The sequence below is a fragment of the Paroedura picta genome, chromosome 2 (genome assembly GCF_049243985.1).
Source record: "Paroedura picta isolate Pp20150507F chromosome 2, Ppicta_v3.0, whole genome shotgun sequence".
Lineage (NCBI taxonomy): Eukaryota > Metazoa > Chordata > Lepidosauria > Squamata > Gekkonidae > Paroedura > Paroedura picta.
This window is the reverse complement of record NC_135370.1, coordinates 81,559,168-81,571,434: the sequence shown is the minus strand read 5'-3', so window position 1 is coordinate 81,571,434 and position 12,267 is coordinate 81,559,168.

The following is a 12,267-nucleotide window of genomic DNA, read 5'->3' as shown; positions in this document are numbered from 1 at the left end:
CAGGCACGTGGAACCACTGCTGGGACTTTTGGTGGTAGTGGAAACTGTCAGAAATCACTCCCAAATTCCTGGAGAAATGAGGTTAGCTACAGAAGGACTGTTCCTCAATTCCCTGTGTCGACAAGGCAGCAAGCAAAGAGCTCTCATGATCTAGCATGTTGAACACTGCAGTGAGATCAAGTAACATAAGCAGCATTGAGCCACCTCAGTTCAGCTGCTGCTGGAGATCATCTGTCAAAGTGACCAGAGCTGTCTCTGCCCATGGCCGTGGTGGAAGCCTGACTGGAATGGATCCAGTACCGATACTTTATGAGATTAAGTTAGAATAATTTTGCCTCAGCCTCATTCCAGATTTGGTTTTCTTACATTTTGAAAACCTGTACTGCAATTTAAAATTTTATGAAATGTTCTTTATTGAAGCCAAATTCCTCTTTTTTACTAAAATATTGTATTGCCTGTAATATGTTGCTGAGCTTTATGAAGGAGTTTCAATTCCAGGCAGCAGAATTTCCTCAACTGCTCTGGATGAAGATGTTGACTAAACATCTTTCACTAGAGGGCACCAGAAGCCCTGTCTAATATTTTTTCAGAACTCTCAAAACAGGCTGCTAATTAGTTTATAATTCTGATTCAAACAAACATAGGACAGCGATGTTAGCATGGTTAAATTGGCATTAATGAAAATAACGGGATCCAGGAAACAGTGTGCAAATGAGATTATGTCTCTTGAATTTGTAGAGCCCTAGAAGGCTAATCTCATTTGCCAGCAAAAATTGGGATTTGCCAGGCCAGTCAGTAATGCACCAGCCAGCCATTAAAACAGCCTCTAACTGACTCAAAGCAAAACTCTGAGAAATTAGGCTGCTAATATCTGATCAATTATTGTTCAAGCCCAGACCTCTGAATTACATCACAGGCAAAGAGCCAAACTTTGCAACATGCTACGTATGAAGCACCCAGTATGTGCCTTTTGTGCACACTTTGGGACTCAGGATCAGAACTGCTGAGCAAAAGTGGGGTTTCTATTCTTCCTACCCCCATGCCATTTTCCCAATAAAATTTCCCCCCCTATTTATCCTGTTGAAAATGAGCCTCTTGTGGCGCAGAGTGGTAAGGCAGCAGACATGCTGTCTGAGAGCTCTGACCATGAGGCTGGGAGTTCAATCCCAGCAGCCGGCTCAAGGTTGACTCAGCCTTCCATCCTTCCGAGGTCGGTAAAATGAGTACCCAGCTTGCTGGGGGGTAAATGGTAATGACTGGGGAAGGCACTGGCAAACCACCCCGTATTGAGTCTGCCATGAGAACGCTAGAGGGCGTCACCCCAAGAGTCAGACATGACCCAGTGCTTGCACAGGGGATACCTTTACCTTTATCCTGTTGAAAAGTTGCTTGTACCAGTCTGATACCAGTCTGCACGCAGTTTCACAACAGTGAAAAACCACTTAAAATCTCCCTTCCCCCGAATGCAGGGTGCTCTTTGCATGTAACCCTTAGCATAGCATAGCCCTTCCAATAAAAGGGCTTAATAATAAGGTTGGTTAACATAGCTATGTGATTTTCAGGTCAGGAATTCCCTCCCCCCATTTGTTTCTCAATGTTGCCTGTTCTGATGTCTGATTTGTATCCATTAACAAAGACCTATGTCTTTATTTAGACGGTAGAAAATAGCTGTTTCTGTGCCTTCACCACAGGTCCTGCTTGCAGCGGAATTTAGTTCCAAGGGCAGGAATTCCAGGGACAAGACATCATGTAATTCAGCCTTTCTCAGTTTTTTTTTACCAGTGAGAATCCCCTGAAACCTTCTTCAGGCTTTGAGAAACCTCAGAAGTGGCACAATCATGCAGAATATAGTTGGGAAGCATAGCTGGTCATATCACCCAACAAATTTGAAATATAAATTAAAAATTAATTAACTTAAACCCTTTTGGGAAACCCTTCTAGGGCCATCAGGAAACCCCAGGGTTTCACTAAAAGCTGGCTGAGGAAGCCTGATTTAAGGAGTCCCTGAATGGGTGTGGGAATAGAACTGGCATCTAGATTTATGTAGAATCATAGAATCATAGAGTTGGAAGGGGCCATACAGGCCATCTAGTCCAACCCCCTGGTCTAGGCAGTATCAGCCCTAAGCATCCTAAAGCACCCAAGAAAAGTGTGTATCCAATCTTTGCTTGAAGACTGCCAGTGAGGGGGAGTTCACCACCTCCTTAGGCAGCCTATTCAACTGCTGAACTACTCTGACTGTGAAAATATTTTTCCTGATATCTAGCCTATATCGTTGTACTTGTAGTTTAAACCCATTACTGCGCGTCCTCTCCTCTGCAGCCAACAGAAACAGCATCCTGCCCTCCTCCAAGTGACAACCTTTCAAATACATAAAGAGGGCTATCATGTCCCCTCTCAACCTCCTTTTCTCCAGGCTGAACATTCCCAAGTCCCTCAACCTATCTTCATTGGGCTTGGTCCCTTGGCCCCAGATCATCCTCGTCGCTCTCCTCTGTACCCTTTCAATTTTATCTACGTCCTTCTTGAAGTGAGGCCTCCAGAACTGCACACACAGTACTCCAGGTGTGGTCTGACCAGTGCCGTATACAATGGGACTATGACATTTTGTGATTTTGATGTGATGCCCCTGTTGATACAGACTAAAATGGCATTTGCCTTTTTTACCGCTGCATCACACTGCCTGCTCATGTTTAGTTTACTATCCACAAGTACCCCAAGGTCTCATTCACACACAGTGCTACCTAGAAGCGTATCCCCCATCCAGTAGGCATGCTTTTCATTTTTCTGACCCAGATGCAGAACTTTACACTCATCTTTATTAAATTGCATCTTGTTCTCATTTGCCCATTTTTCCATTGTGTTCAGATCTCATTGAACTCTGTCTCTATCTTCCGGAGTATTTGCCAGTCCTCCCAATTTGGTGTCATCTGCAAACTTGATGAGTAGTCCCTCCACCCCCTCATCTAGATCATTAATAAATATGTTAAAAAGTACTGGACCGAGCACCGAACCCTGAGGTACCCCACTACTCACCTCCCTCCAGTCTGATGAAACACCATTGACAACAACTGTTTGTTGTTCTCTAACCAATCCCCTATCCACCTATCTGAAAATCCAGATTGCAGTCCTTCAATTTATCCATCAGAACATCATGGGGAACCTTATCAGAAGCTTTACTAAAATCCAAGTAAACGACATCAACCAAATTTCCACGATCCAGCAAACCTGTCACTTGGTCAAAAAAGGAAACCAGGTTGGTCTGACAGAACCTGTTGGAGACAAATCCATGCTGACTTCCTTGGATCACCAAATTGTCCTCCAGATGTTTGCAGATCGCTCCCTTTAATATCTGCTCCATTATCTTACCCACCAACAGAGGTCAGACTCACTGGTCTGTAGTTTCCCGGGTCATCCTTCCTCCCTTTTTTGAAGATCGTAATAATGTTTGCTCTCTTCTAGTCCTCCGGGACATTTCCAGTCCTTAAAGAAGTCCCGAAGATGATGGACAAGGGTTCTGCAAGTTCTCCGGAAAGTTCTTTGAGCACTCTTGGGTGTATTTCATCCAGCCCAGGGGATTTAAACTCATCCAGTGCAGCTAAATGGCTCTCGACAACCTCTCTGTCCATGTCATCCTGCCACCCAGACACTATCTCTTGGCTACTGCCATCTCTAGATGTGCCTAAACCCTTTGACCTGTGGGGAAAAAACAGATGTAAAATAGGCGCTGAGCCTTTCTGCTTTCTCTGCATCCTCCGTTAGAGTTTGTCCATCCGCACCCAACAGTGGGCCTTTTGCCTCCTTTACTTTACATTTGCTCCTCACATAACTGAAAAATCTTTTCTTGTTACAGTGGGCTTCCCTGGCCAATCTTAGCTCACTCTCAGCTTTGGTCTTTCTGATGATTGATCTACAGTGCTTAGTAACCTGTAGGTACTCTTCTTTAGAGCTCTGTCCTTCCCTCCATATCCTGAACATTTCCCTTTTCTTTCTTAGTTCCTTTTGAAGTTCTCTGTTCATCCATTGTAGCATGAAGCTTGCTGTATTGCAAAGTGTGAGAAATAATCGCGACTCACTGGTGTCAGAACCCCAAGGTTTCTGCCATGAATTAGTGCTGAGTGATAAGCCTATGTGTAACCATTTTGAATGCTGTCTGCTTCTTGTAACACTTGTAGAATTAGACTCTGTGCTCCAAGGTCATCCTTACTGTATGTTATCTCAATGCTGGCTGGTTTCCCGGCCTTGCACCTAGACTGTGTGATATTGTGTCTATGGGAGATGCGAGACTTGGGGGCCTGGGAAAGGTGGGTTGAACTGGCGTTTGACCTGTATTGCTCAGGCCCATTCTGCACCAGGATCTATGTAGCAAATTGGTTGCGGAACGAAAAAACGCCATTTTAAATAGTGGAATTCATCGTTATGCATACCTGCCTTTGTAGTGGAATCCAGTTGCGTTTCCATCGTTTCCCGCAGGTTTCCGGTCTCGGCAAAAATCGCTATCCAGGAAGTGATATTGCTGAGCTTTGTCCTGCCCCTGGCCGTCAAGCAGCCAATGGGCGGCCGTTATCATGCTCCCAAAAAGCCCCTTTCCCTTTAAGGAAGGTTTTAAAAAAAACACACACACACGTTGCAACGAATCTACGTTGATTTGTTGCAACGGAGAGACCTATCTAGCTAGCAGGTGGTGTTTGAGCTGCCACTTCATCGTTGCCACACTCCCCCCGAGTGAAAAAAAAAATACCACCCCCCCCCCGCACGGGCGTGATTTTTGGCCGAAAATACAGTGAAAAATAAAGGGAAAATAAACCAAACGGGGCTGTGTGTTGCTTCGTGCTTGGTGACTTAAAAGAGCTCTGGGGAGGGACTGCAGCCAGGGAAGCCTCGCTGGGTAAACGAAGGCTCGCCAGTGCATTGATCTCCGCTCGCTCCGAGAAAAAAAAAATGGCGATCGCTTCACCAGAAGATCAGAGGAGAGATCTAGGGGGAGGGACTTTGCAGAAACCGCAACAATGGTAACGCACAGAACTTTCCCGCTAGTGTTGCAGATTGGTTGCAACAGTGTAACATTTTCCGGAGGGTGAATCCACTTTTTGGGATTTCCCTGAAAGCGCTACAACAAAGAGCTTTTTGCGGATCGGTTTCAGGAGTGTTGCAGATTGTCAACAACGTTCTGCATAACAGCAAAACAGTAGCAATTTCAATTTGCAACCATTGTGCAATTTTGAACAAGTGCAGAATGGCCCTCAGATTCAGCCATGTAAGTCCTGGGAGAACTGCTTTGAATAAACTTTCAACTTTTCAAGAAGTGAAGTTTTTATTTCAAGTCTGTCATCCTGACAACTGGCACTCTACACTTCTTGAACTGTCTTGCATGTTACTGGCCGCTTTTCCCTCTTTAGTCTTGTTGTGCTTTGGCCTGCCTATCAGTGTCAATCACTTTGGCCAGCCAGTCCCCTCCTGGCATGGCTGATTGACAGATGAACTTCCGTCGATCGCTTTTTTAAATTAATGGACTTATTTGTTTAAATGCCTATCTGAATCTTCATAGAGGCACAGACAATCTTAGCTGAGGCACATGTCTGCCTATTTGTTGCTCCAGGCTGCATCCCCCGGAAGAAGGGAGAGGGAGGCGGGTGCGAGGGCGGGACATTGGAGGCGGATGTAGCACTTTTTCACCTCCATACCTTTCTTTTGCTGGTGGCCTGCTGGTTGTCCACTGGGGGAAAGTGCTTTTAGTATGGTGTATCCATGTTATGTGATTCCCCAACTAGCACTTTAAAACGGGGGATGTAACGAGCAGTTTGCTGGCCAGATGCAGGAGGATGGCAATGTCATGTGGAGCAGCTGGAATATAGCATCTTCACAAGGTAAGCATTTCACTAATTATTGCTTCCGGATGGAAACAGCAACAAGAACCGCAGATGAACTTGTGGTGTGAGAAAATCAGACAGCTGGCAGTGATGGCCAAGTTAACAGCTATGGTAAATCAAAGACGGGCTGAAGAATTCCAAAGACATTGAGACATATATCTGAAATGTTTGTAAAAGCTAACTTCCTATTTTTTTCTATCTCTATTCTGTAACCTTTGAAAAATAAGAATTAAAAAAAAATTTTTTTTAAAGACTATCACCTTGAATTGGGCCCAGAATCAAACTAAGTGTCAACATAGATGGGCCAAGGCAGAAATATGGTCCCTATGAGCCACTCCAGTCAGCATTCTGGCTGCAGCCCTCAGCCACTGAAGCTCCTGAACACTTCTTAAGAGCAGCCTCATGCAGGAGCACACGGCTGTCATCCACTCTAGATGTAACCAGGGCATGCACCACAGTCACCAGATTTTTTTTTTTGCCCAAGAAAAGTCACAGCTGGCTAATCAGTAAAAGCTGCCACCTGGGTTGTAATCCATTGATTGGGACAAATTCTTTTTATAAGTGCTAAGAAAATGGACTTAAGCAAGCCAAAATTATGGTCTGCCCAGCAGCCCAGTTTTATGCATGTTTACTCAGAGGTCAACCTGCCTTTATTCTACTTAATTGTGCCTAGGAATGTTATCGAAGACTGAAATTTTATGTTACAGTTACTTGGGAGTCCGCTCCATAGAATATAAAGTAAGGCTAACTTCAGAGAAAACTTGCATAGGATCAAGTCTCATAGAGAAATAGGGATTGAAGTGAAACACATGTTTATTCTTATCATTGACATTCATGGGGGGGAGGGAGCAGAAAAGATCTGGCTGACTCATTTCCTGTGTCCATAAAATGGTGCCTCGTCCTGTTGCCTGTGTGTAGCAGGAGGCTGATAGGATTGCTTTACAATGTTGCTATTATGACCTTGGGTGTTTTGGAATACTTTCTTCGTTTTGGAAAGCCCCTTTTTTTCGTAACCATAATTCATGGTGCTGCTTGTTACTGCCTGCTGTGCTTTTCATTTCTTCCAAAATCAGATATGAATAAAATTTGAGTTAACAAAATCTGGGGAAATTGGTCCAGCACAGTTTGTGTGAGAGAATAAACAGGGGAAGCCAGTTGGTTTAAACTGAGAAATGACCACCGTCTTTTGGAGGGGGGGGGGGACTTTGTATAACACCCATTTATATATTCTGCTCCTAATGCACACCTAGTCCTGCACCCCGTTTTGCTTGAAGACAGAACTAAATCTCTGTGTGGCAAGCTTCCAGTTATCAGTATAAAGATATGTTTTCCAGGAAATATACTCAATTAAGTGCAGGCAATATTTGTGTGAATATGCCTTATTTTTAGGAGGAGGATTAGCATTTACATGCTTGGAGAAAGATCAGCAGAGCAACAGTTCAAAGAATGAGGTTACATGTATGAACTAGGAGGACAAATATGTGAATACAGAAAATGAATATCCAGGTGTTCACTTAGCACAGAGTAGTTTCAGACAATTGTTTTATGATACCTCACTGTTTGATAAACTACCCCTTGCTCCATCTCAGAACAATTAATAAATTACCTACCCAAGAGTCCTTTCGGGTACATGCACCCATCAGTAGAGGGGCTCTAATGATCTGCCAAATGTTGTTTTTAAATCATGTATTCAGACTCTGCTCAGAAACACAGACAAGCAGGAGCCTATTAAAACTCTTGGCACAACTGAGCATGGGGGGGAGGGGCTTACTGCTCATTGGTTTACTAAGTGGTAAATTTCTTGCCAAGTCTCTGTTGGATTAAATCTTTTCACTGTAACATGTCGGAGAAACAACATACCCTTTGGGGGAGGAAAAATTCCAGATGTCTGCAAGCTTGGAAATGTGTGAACTTGTGCAAACTCCCACTGCAGTTACTGGGAACTGGGGAAGTTGAAGGCCTTGCCAAATTTGTGGCTTACATGAGCAAACTTGCACCCATAATGAACAAATACTGGTGCTCTGATTTGTGCTCCTGCTTTGTGGCAATCATAGAATCATAGAGTTGGAAGGGACCTCCTGGGTCATCTAGTCCAACCCCCTGCACTATGCAGGACACTCACAACCCCATTGCTCATCCACTGTAACCTGCCACCCCCTTGTGCCTTCACAGAATCAGCCTCTCTGTCAGATGGCTATCCAGCCTCTGTTTAGAAATCTCCAAAGATGGAGAACATACCATATAAGGAAGATGTTTAACAGATGCAAGGACCAAACAGCTGTCTAGTATTCAAACTACTAAGGCATGTGATTTCTTAAACATTGTTATTGTTCTAGCAAATGGAACAAATCTGCCGCTGACATTGTGGGATATGTTTGTGCTTGTTGTGTCTGAGTACTTCTCGTGTTCTGTCTGTAATATCACTATGGGATGGGAGTAATGTTCTTCCTGCTTATTCCATTTTGACTAATCCACCATTATTAACTTCCTTCCTGCCTTGTTTTCTCTCCTTAAGAAGATAGGGGAGCACACCCGAACGTCCATTGTTTGAGCATGCCTGGCTGTGCCTTGCAGCAGGGCAAGCTTTCCCCCTCCTCTGTTAATGCAGGAATCCTACATAAATGGTTGCCAGTTCTGGAACCAACCCCAGTGGCTTAAAGGTAATACCCAGTTAATGAGTGATAGATCTCTTCATACATTCTAAATATGCATGAGTGAATGGGGGGGGGGTCACAGCAGCAGGCACCTTCACCAGCCTGCCCGTGTTTGTTTGAATGAGTATGCATTGCCATCCTATACATACAATGCAGACAGGGTCCAGACATGGAGAGGAAGGGCAGCAGCAAAGGAACTGATCTCACCTGAACACATTGGTCATGCCCCTCACCTACGTGGGTTTACCTAACAGGGTCATAGCACCCTTCTGAATATAAAACTGTATGCAAAAAGGCATGTGATTGGGAATGCTGTATTTGACTGTTCATGATCATGGGATGGAATGTCTGTGCATACGGTAGGCATGTGTGTAAATGCTGTGCTCATGAGGCAAACACATGGTGGTAGGAGAGCATTCATTCACACTGATCTATACCCACAAGTACAAGGCTGTAGTCCAGGAGTTCCTAACGTGGCATCCATCAATACCTTTTCTGGTGCCCACCTAACGTTTTTGGAAAGGGGGGACTTTTTCACTGGCAGGATATATGATTGGCTGTTCAGATAACCTAGTTTCAGGGGGAGCTGCTCCTCTCTCTCACCTATTTTTTATTTGGGGCTTCCTCTGCGTGTGTGGTTTGATCTCCTGCAGCAGCCATTTTGTGGCTGTGCCCACCCCCATCAAGTGCTCACAGGCTAGAAAAAGGTTGGGAACATTGCTGTAATCCATTCATGTACACTTGTATGATACACCCAATGTCACAGGGAATCATGTTCTCTCCAATTGTACGAAGAGTCTGACACATTTCCATTTCCATGTGCTCAGGACCTATATTCACATTCATTGGAATGGGCACAAGTGCAAGTCAGGGTGGAGCTTGCTGCCATGCACATGGGAAGGAATGGAATAATTTATGTCCACAGAATGAAAACAGCTGAGGTTTAACACCATGCCTTGGAAACCTCCACCCACTCACTTCTGCAAGCTAAAACTCTGTTAGGGAAAAGAATAAATCAGAACACAATGGCTAGTTAGCAGCCACAATTGCAAATTAGGACATAATAAAGAGTCCAGCTCTTATGTGCATGTTCCTGCACCTTTAATGGCAGCCTGTCAGAGAGAGCTGAAGCATGTGATCCCCCCCTTATTTCTTTCTATGCCAACAAAAGCATCACGTAGAAAATATTTACATCCCATTAAGAAGGTGCAATACTAAACCCAAGAGGAGTAATGACTAACAGCCATCTGCCCTGCTCTCACACACTGCTGAGGGACGTGCCTTGAAACCTCAGTGAAACCTTGAGTTCCCAAAATCTTGATTTAGCTTTGGCAAAGCATCCTTGTACCATAGATAGAATCCAGCTCTTTCCCCCTCCCACTGCCCTAATGCCCAGCTCAAGATTGCAAGCAGGATCTATGCCTGCGGAGGACATTGGAGTGCCGTTGTGGTTAATCAGGTTTCCAAATAAAATTAAAAATAAATAAATAAATAAATGTTTTATTTTCCAAACAGCTGTTTATTAATAATAAATACAGCAATAGAAGCTTAAAAGATGCAATGCATCTTAAATTAATTTAAGGCAACGTATGCAAATACAATTTAACTAGGAAACAATTAATTCACCCTTAAGCCACGTTCATCTAAGAAATCATGATCTGATAAAAGACCAAACTTTACTTATTATATGTTCTTCCAACCACGAACCATTTTGCTTAGTAGAGAATGGGCCCTCAGGGCACCAGCGGAATGTGAACATGAGTCAGAACCGTCAAGGGCTAGTCTGACTGGCAGCGGCTCTTCAGCGTCTCAAGCGAAGGTGTTTTCACATCACCTACTACCTGATCCTTTAAAAGGGAGATGCCAGGGTATGTCTCTGTCTGTCTGTCTGTCTATCTACTTAACCTACCTACTCCTGATTGCAGCCTCAAAAAACTGCTACTGATTTTTTAAAAAAACATTGCAGAGGTAGTATTGCACAGAAGGCTACAGAAAGTAACCACAACAGATGCTCCGGAACTACTTTTTTCTTTTAGAAATGAATATATTCAAGCACTGGTCCTTACTATGAAAGCACAGTTCCTCCTACGTGCTCTGAAATCCTTCGTGATCCCTGTCCTTACTAGGGTAGTCATTTGGGGCGTGTTTGTTTTTACTGTTCCATCCTCCTGAGCTTTTCATGATAGCTTGAGTCGTAGAAGCTGGCTTTAATATGCAGACTTTTACATACTGGCACAAGAGTAGTCCAGGTAGTTATTTTCTTGTTAGTGGTCCTGTACCAAAGTTTAAAGTAGCCCTCTGCCTCAGGAACCAGAAAACTTTATTCCCTGGCTGAATGTCTCTAGCTGTTGCCTGAGTATTTCACCATATATACTCCCAATCTAGGCAGATAGGAAACAGATGGAATGCAGCTACACAAGCTGGAAGAAAGCTCAGTATTGGCATGGCTCAAAAGTCCAAGGACACAGGAGGCCTAGGCTGGGATTGCGATAGCACAAATCCAAGCACATGCTGCATCCCAATGAGCAAATGCATAACAGTTCAGTGCTGCTAGTTATTTGTACATCAAATTGCTGATTAACTCACCATGTCCAGATCCTTTTTTCCAGGAAGGATGATTTTCTGTACCACTTTGTACTTCTTTGCATATGAATATTCTGGGATAGTTTATTCTTTGGACAGTTTACAAGTTATAGTAGGCAAGGCTGGTTTCAGCACACCCTAAGGTGGGGCAGCTGGAGGGGGCAGGTTGCCCCTGCCACCTGCCTGTATGCCCTTCCCTGCACACTTGTTTGCAAGCACTCCACCACCCATTTCCCCAGCATCCATGGGGAAGCGCATGCATGTGGTGGCCAGCACTCCTGGCAACCCCAGCAGAAGCACTACCAGCTGCATGCACTAGCCAGTGCAGTGGTGGGAAGATTCTGAACCTCAGGGGAGGGCGGTATATAAATGGAAGGAAGGAAGGAAGCTGGGAGAGGGGAGTGGGAGGCATGAGGGAGGCCAGGTCGTGGGTAGATGAGAGACTCTGGGCATTCTCTGCTGAGCACTTGGAACTACAACAGCTGGAGTGTGTTAGGGGGTCATCCCATAGTGCTACCTTTGGCTCCACTGCAAAAGTCAAGTTACTTACATGGCTGCACATAGTTTTTGCATACAAAAAAATTAAACTGCGTAGTGCTTAAGAGTGTCAGGCCAGTAACTGGGAGACCCAGGTTTGAATTCCTACTTGTGCCATGAAATTTCATAGTTGACCTTGAGCCAATCACTCTCTTTCAGCCTAATCTACCTCACAGGGTTGCTGTGAGGGAAAAATGGAGGTGAGAATGATGTAAGCTGCCTTGATCAATTCAAAAGAGTAGCCGTGTTGGTCTGAAGTAGCACAATAAAATCAGAGTCCAGTAGCACCTTTAAGACCAACAAAGATTTATTCAGGGCGTGAGCTTTTGAGTGCAAGCACTCTTTGTCAGACTATGATCTCCTTACATGACAGGGAATATATAGCAAAAATCAATTCTGTTACATCAGTAGACTGTGTCACTGTCACTCTATCATTGGCTGTATTTGGTTGTGACACAGTCTACTGATGTAACAGAATTGATCATAGTCTGAGGAAGAGTGCTTGCACTTGAAAGCTCATGCCCTGAATCAATCTTTGTTGGTCTTAAAGGTGCCACTGGACTCTGATTTTATTGTGCTGCCTTGATAAATAAATGAATACATTTTGCAACTGAGCCAATAGC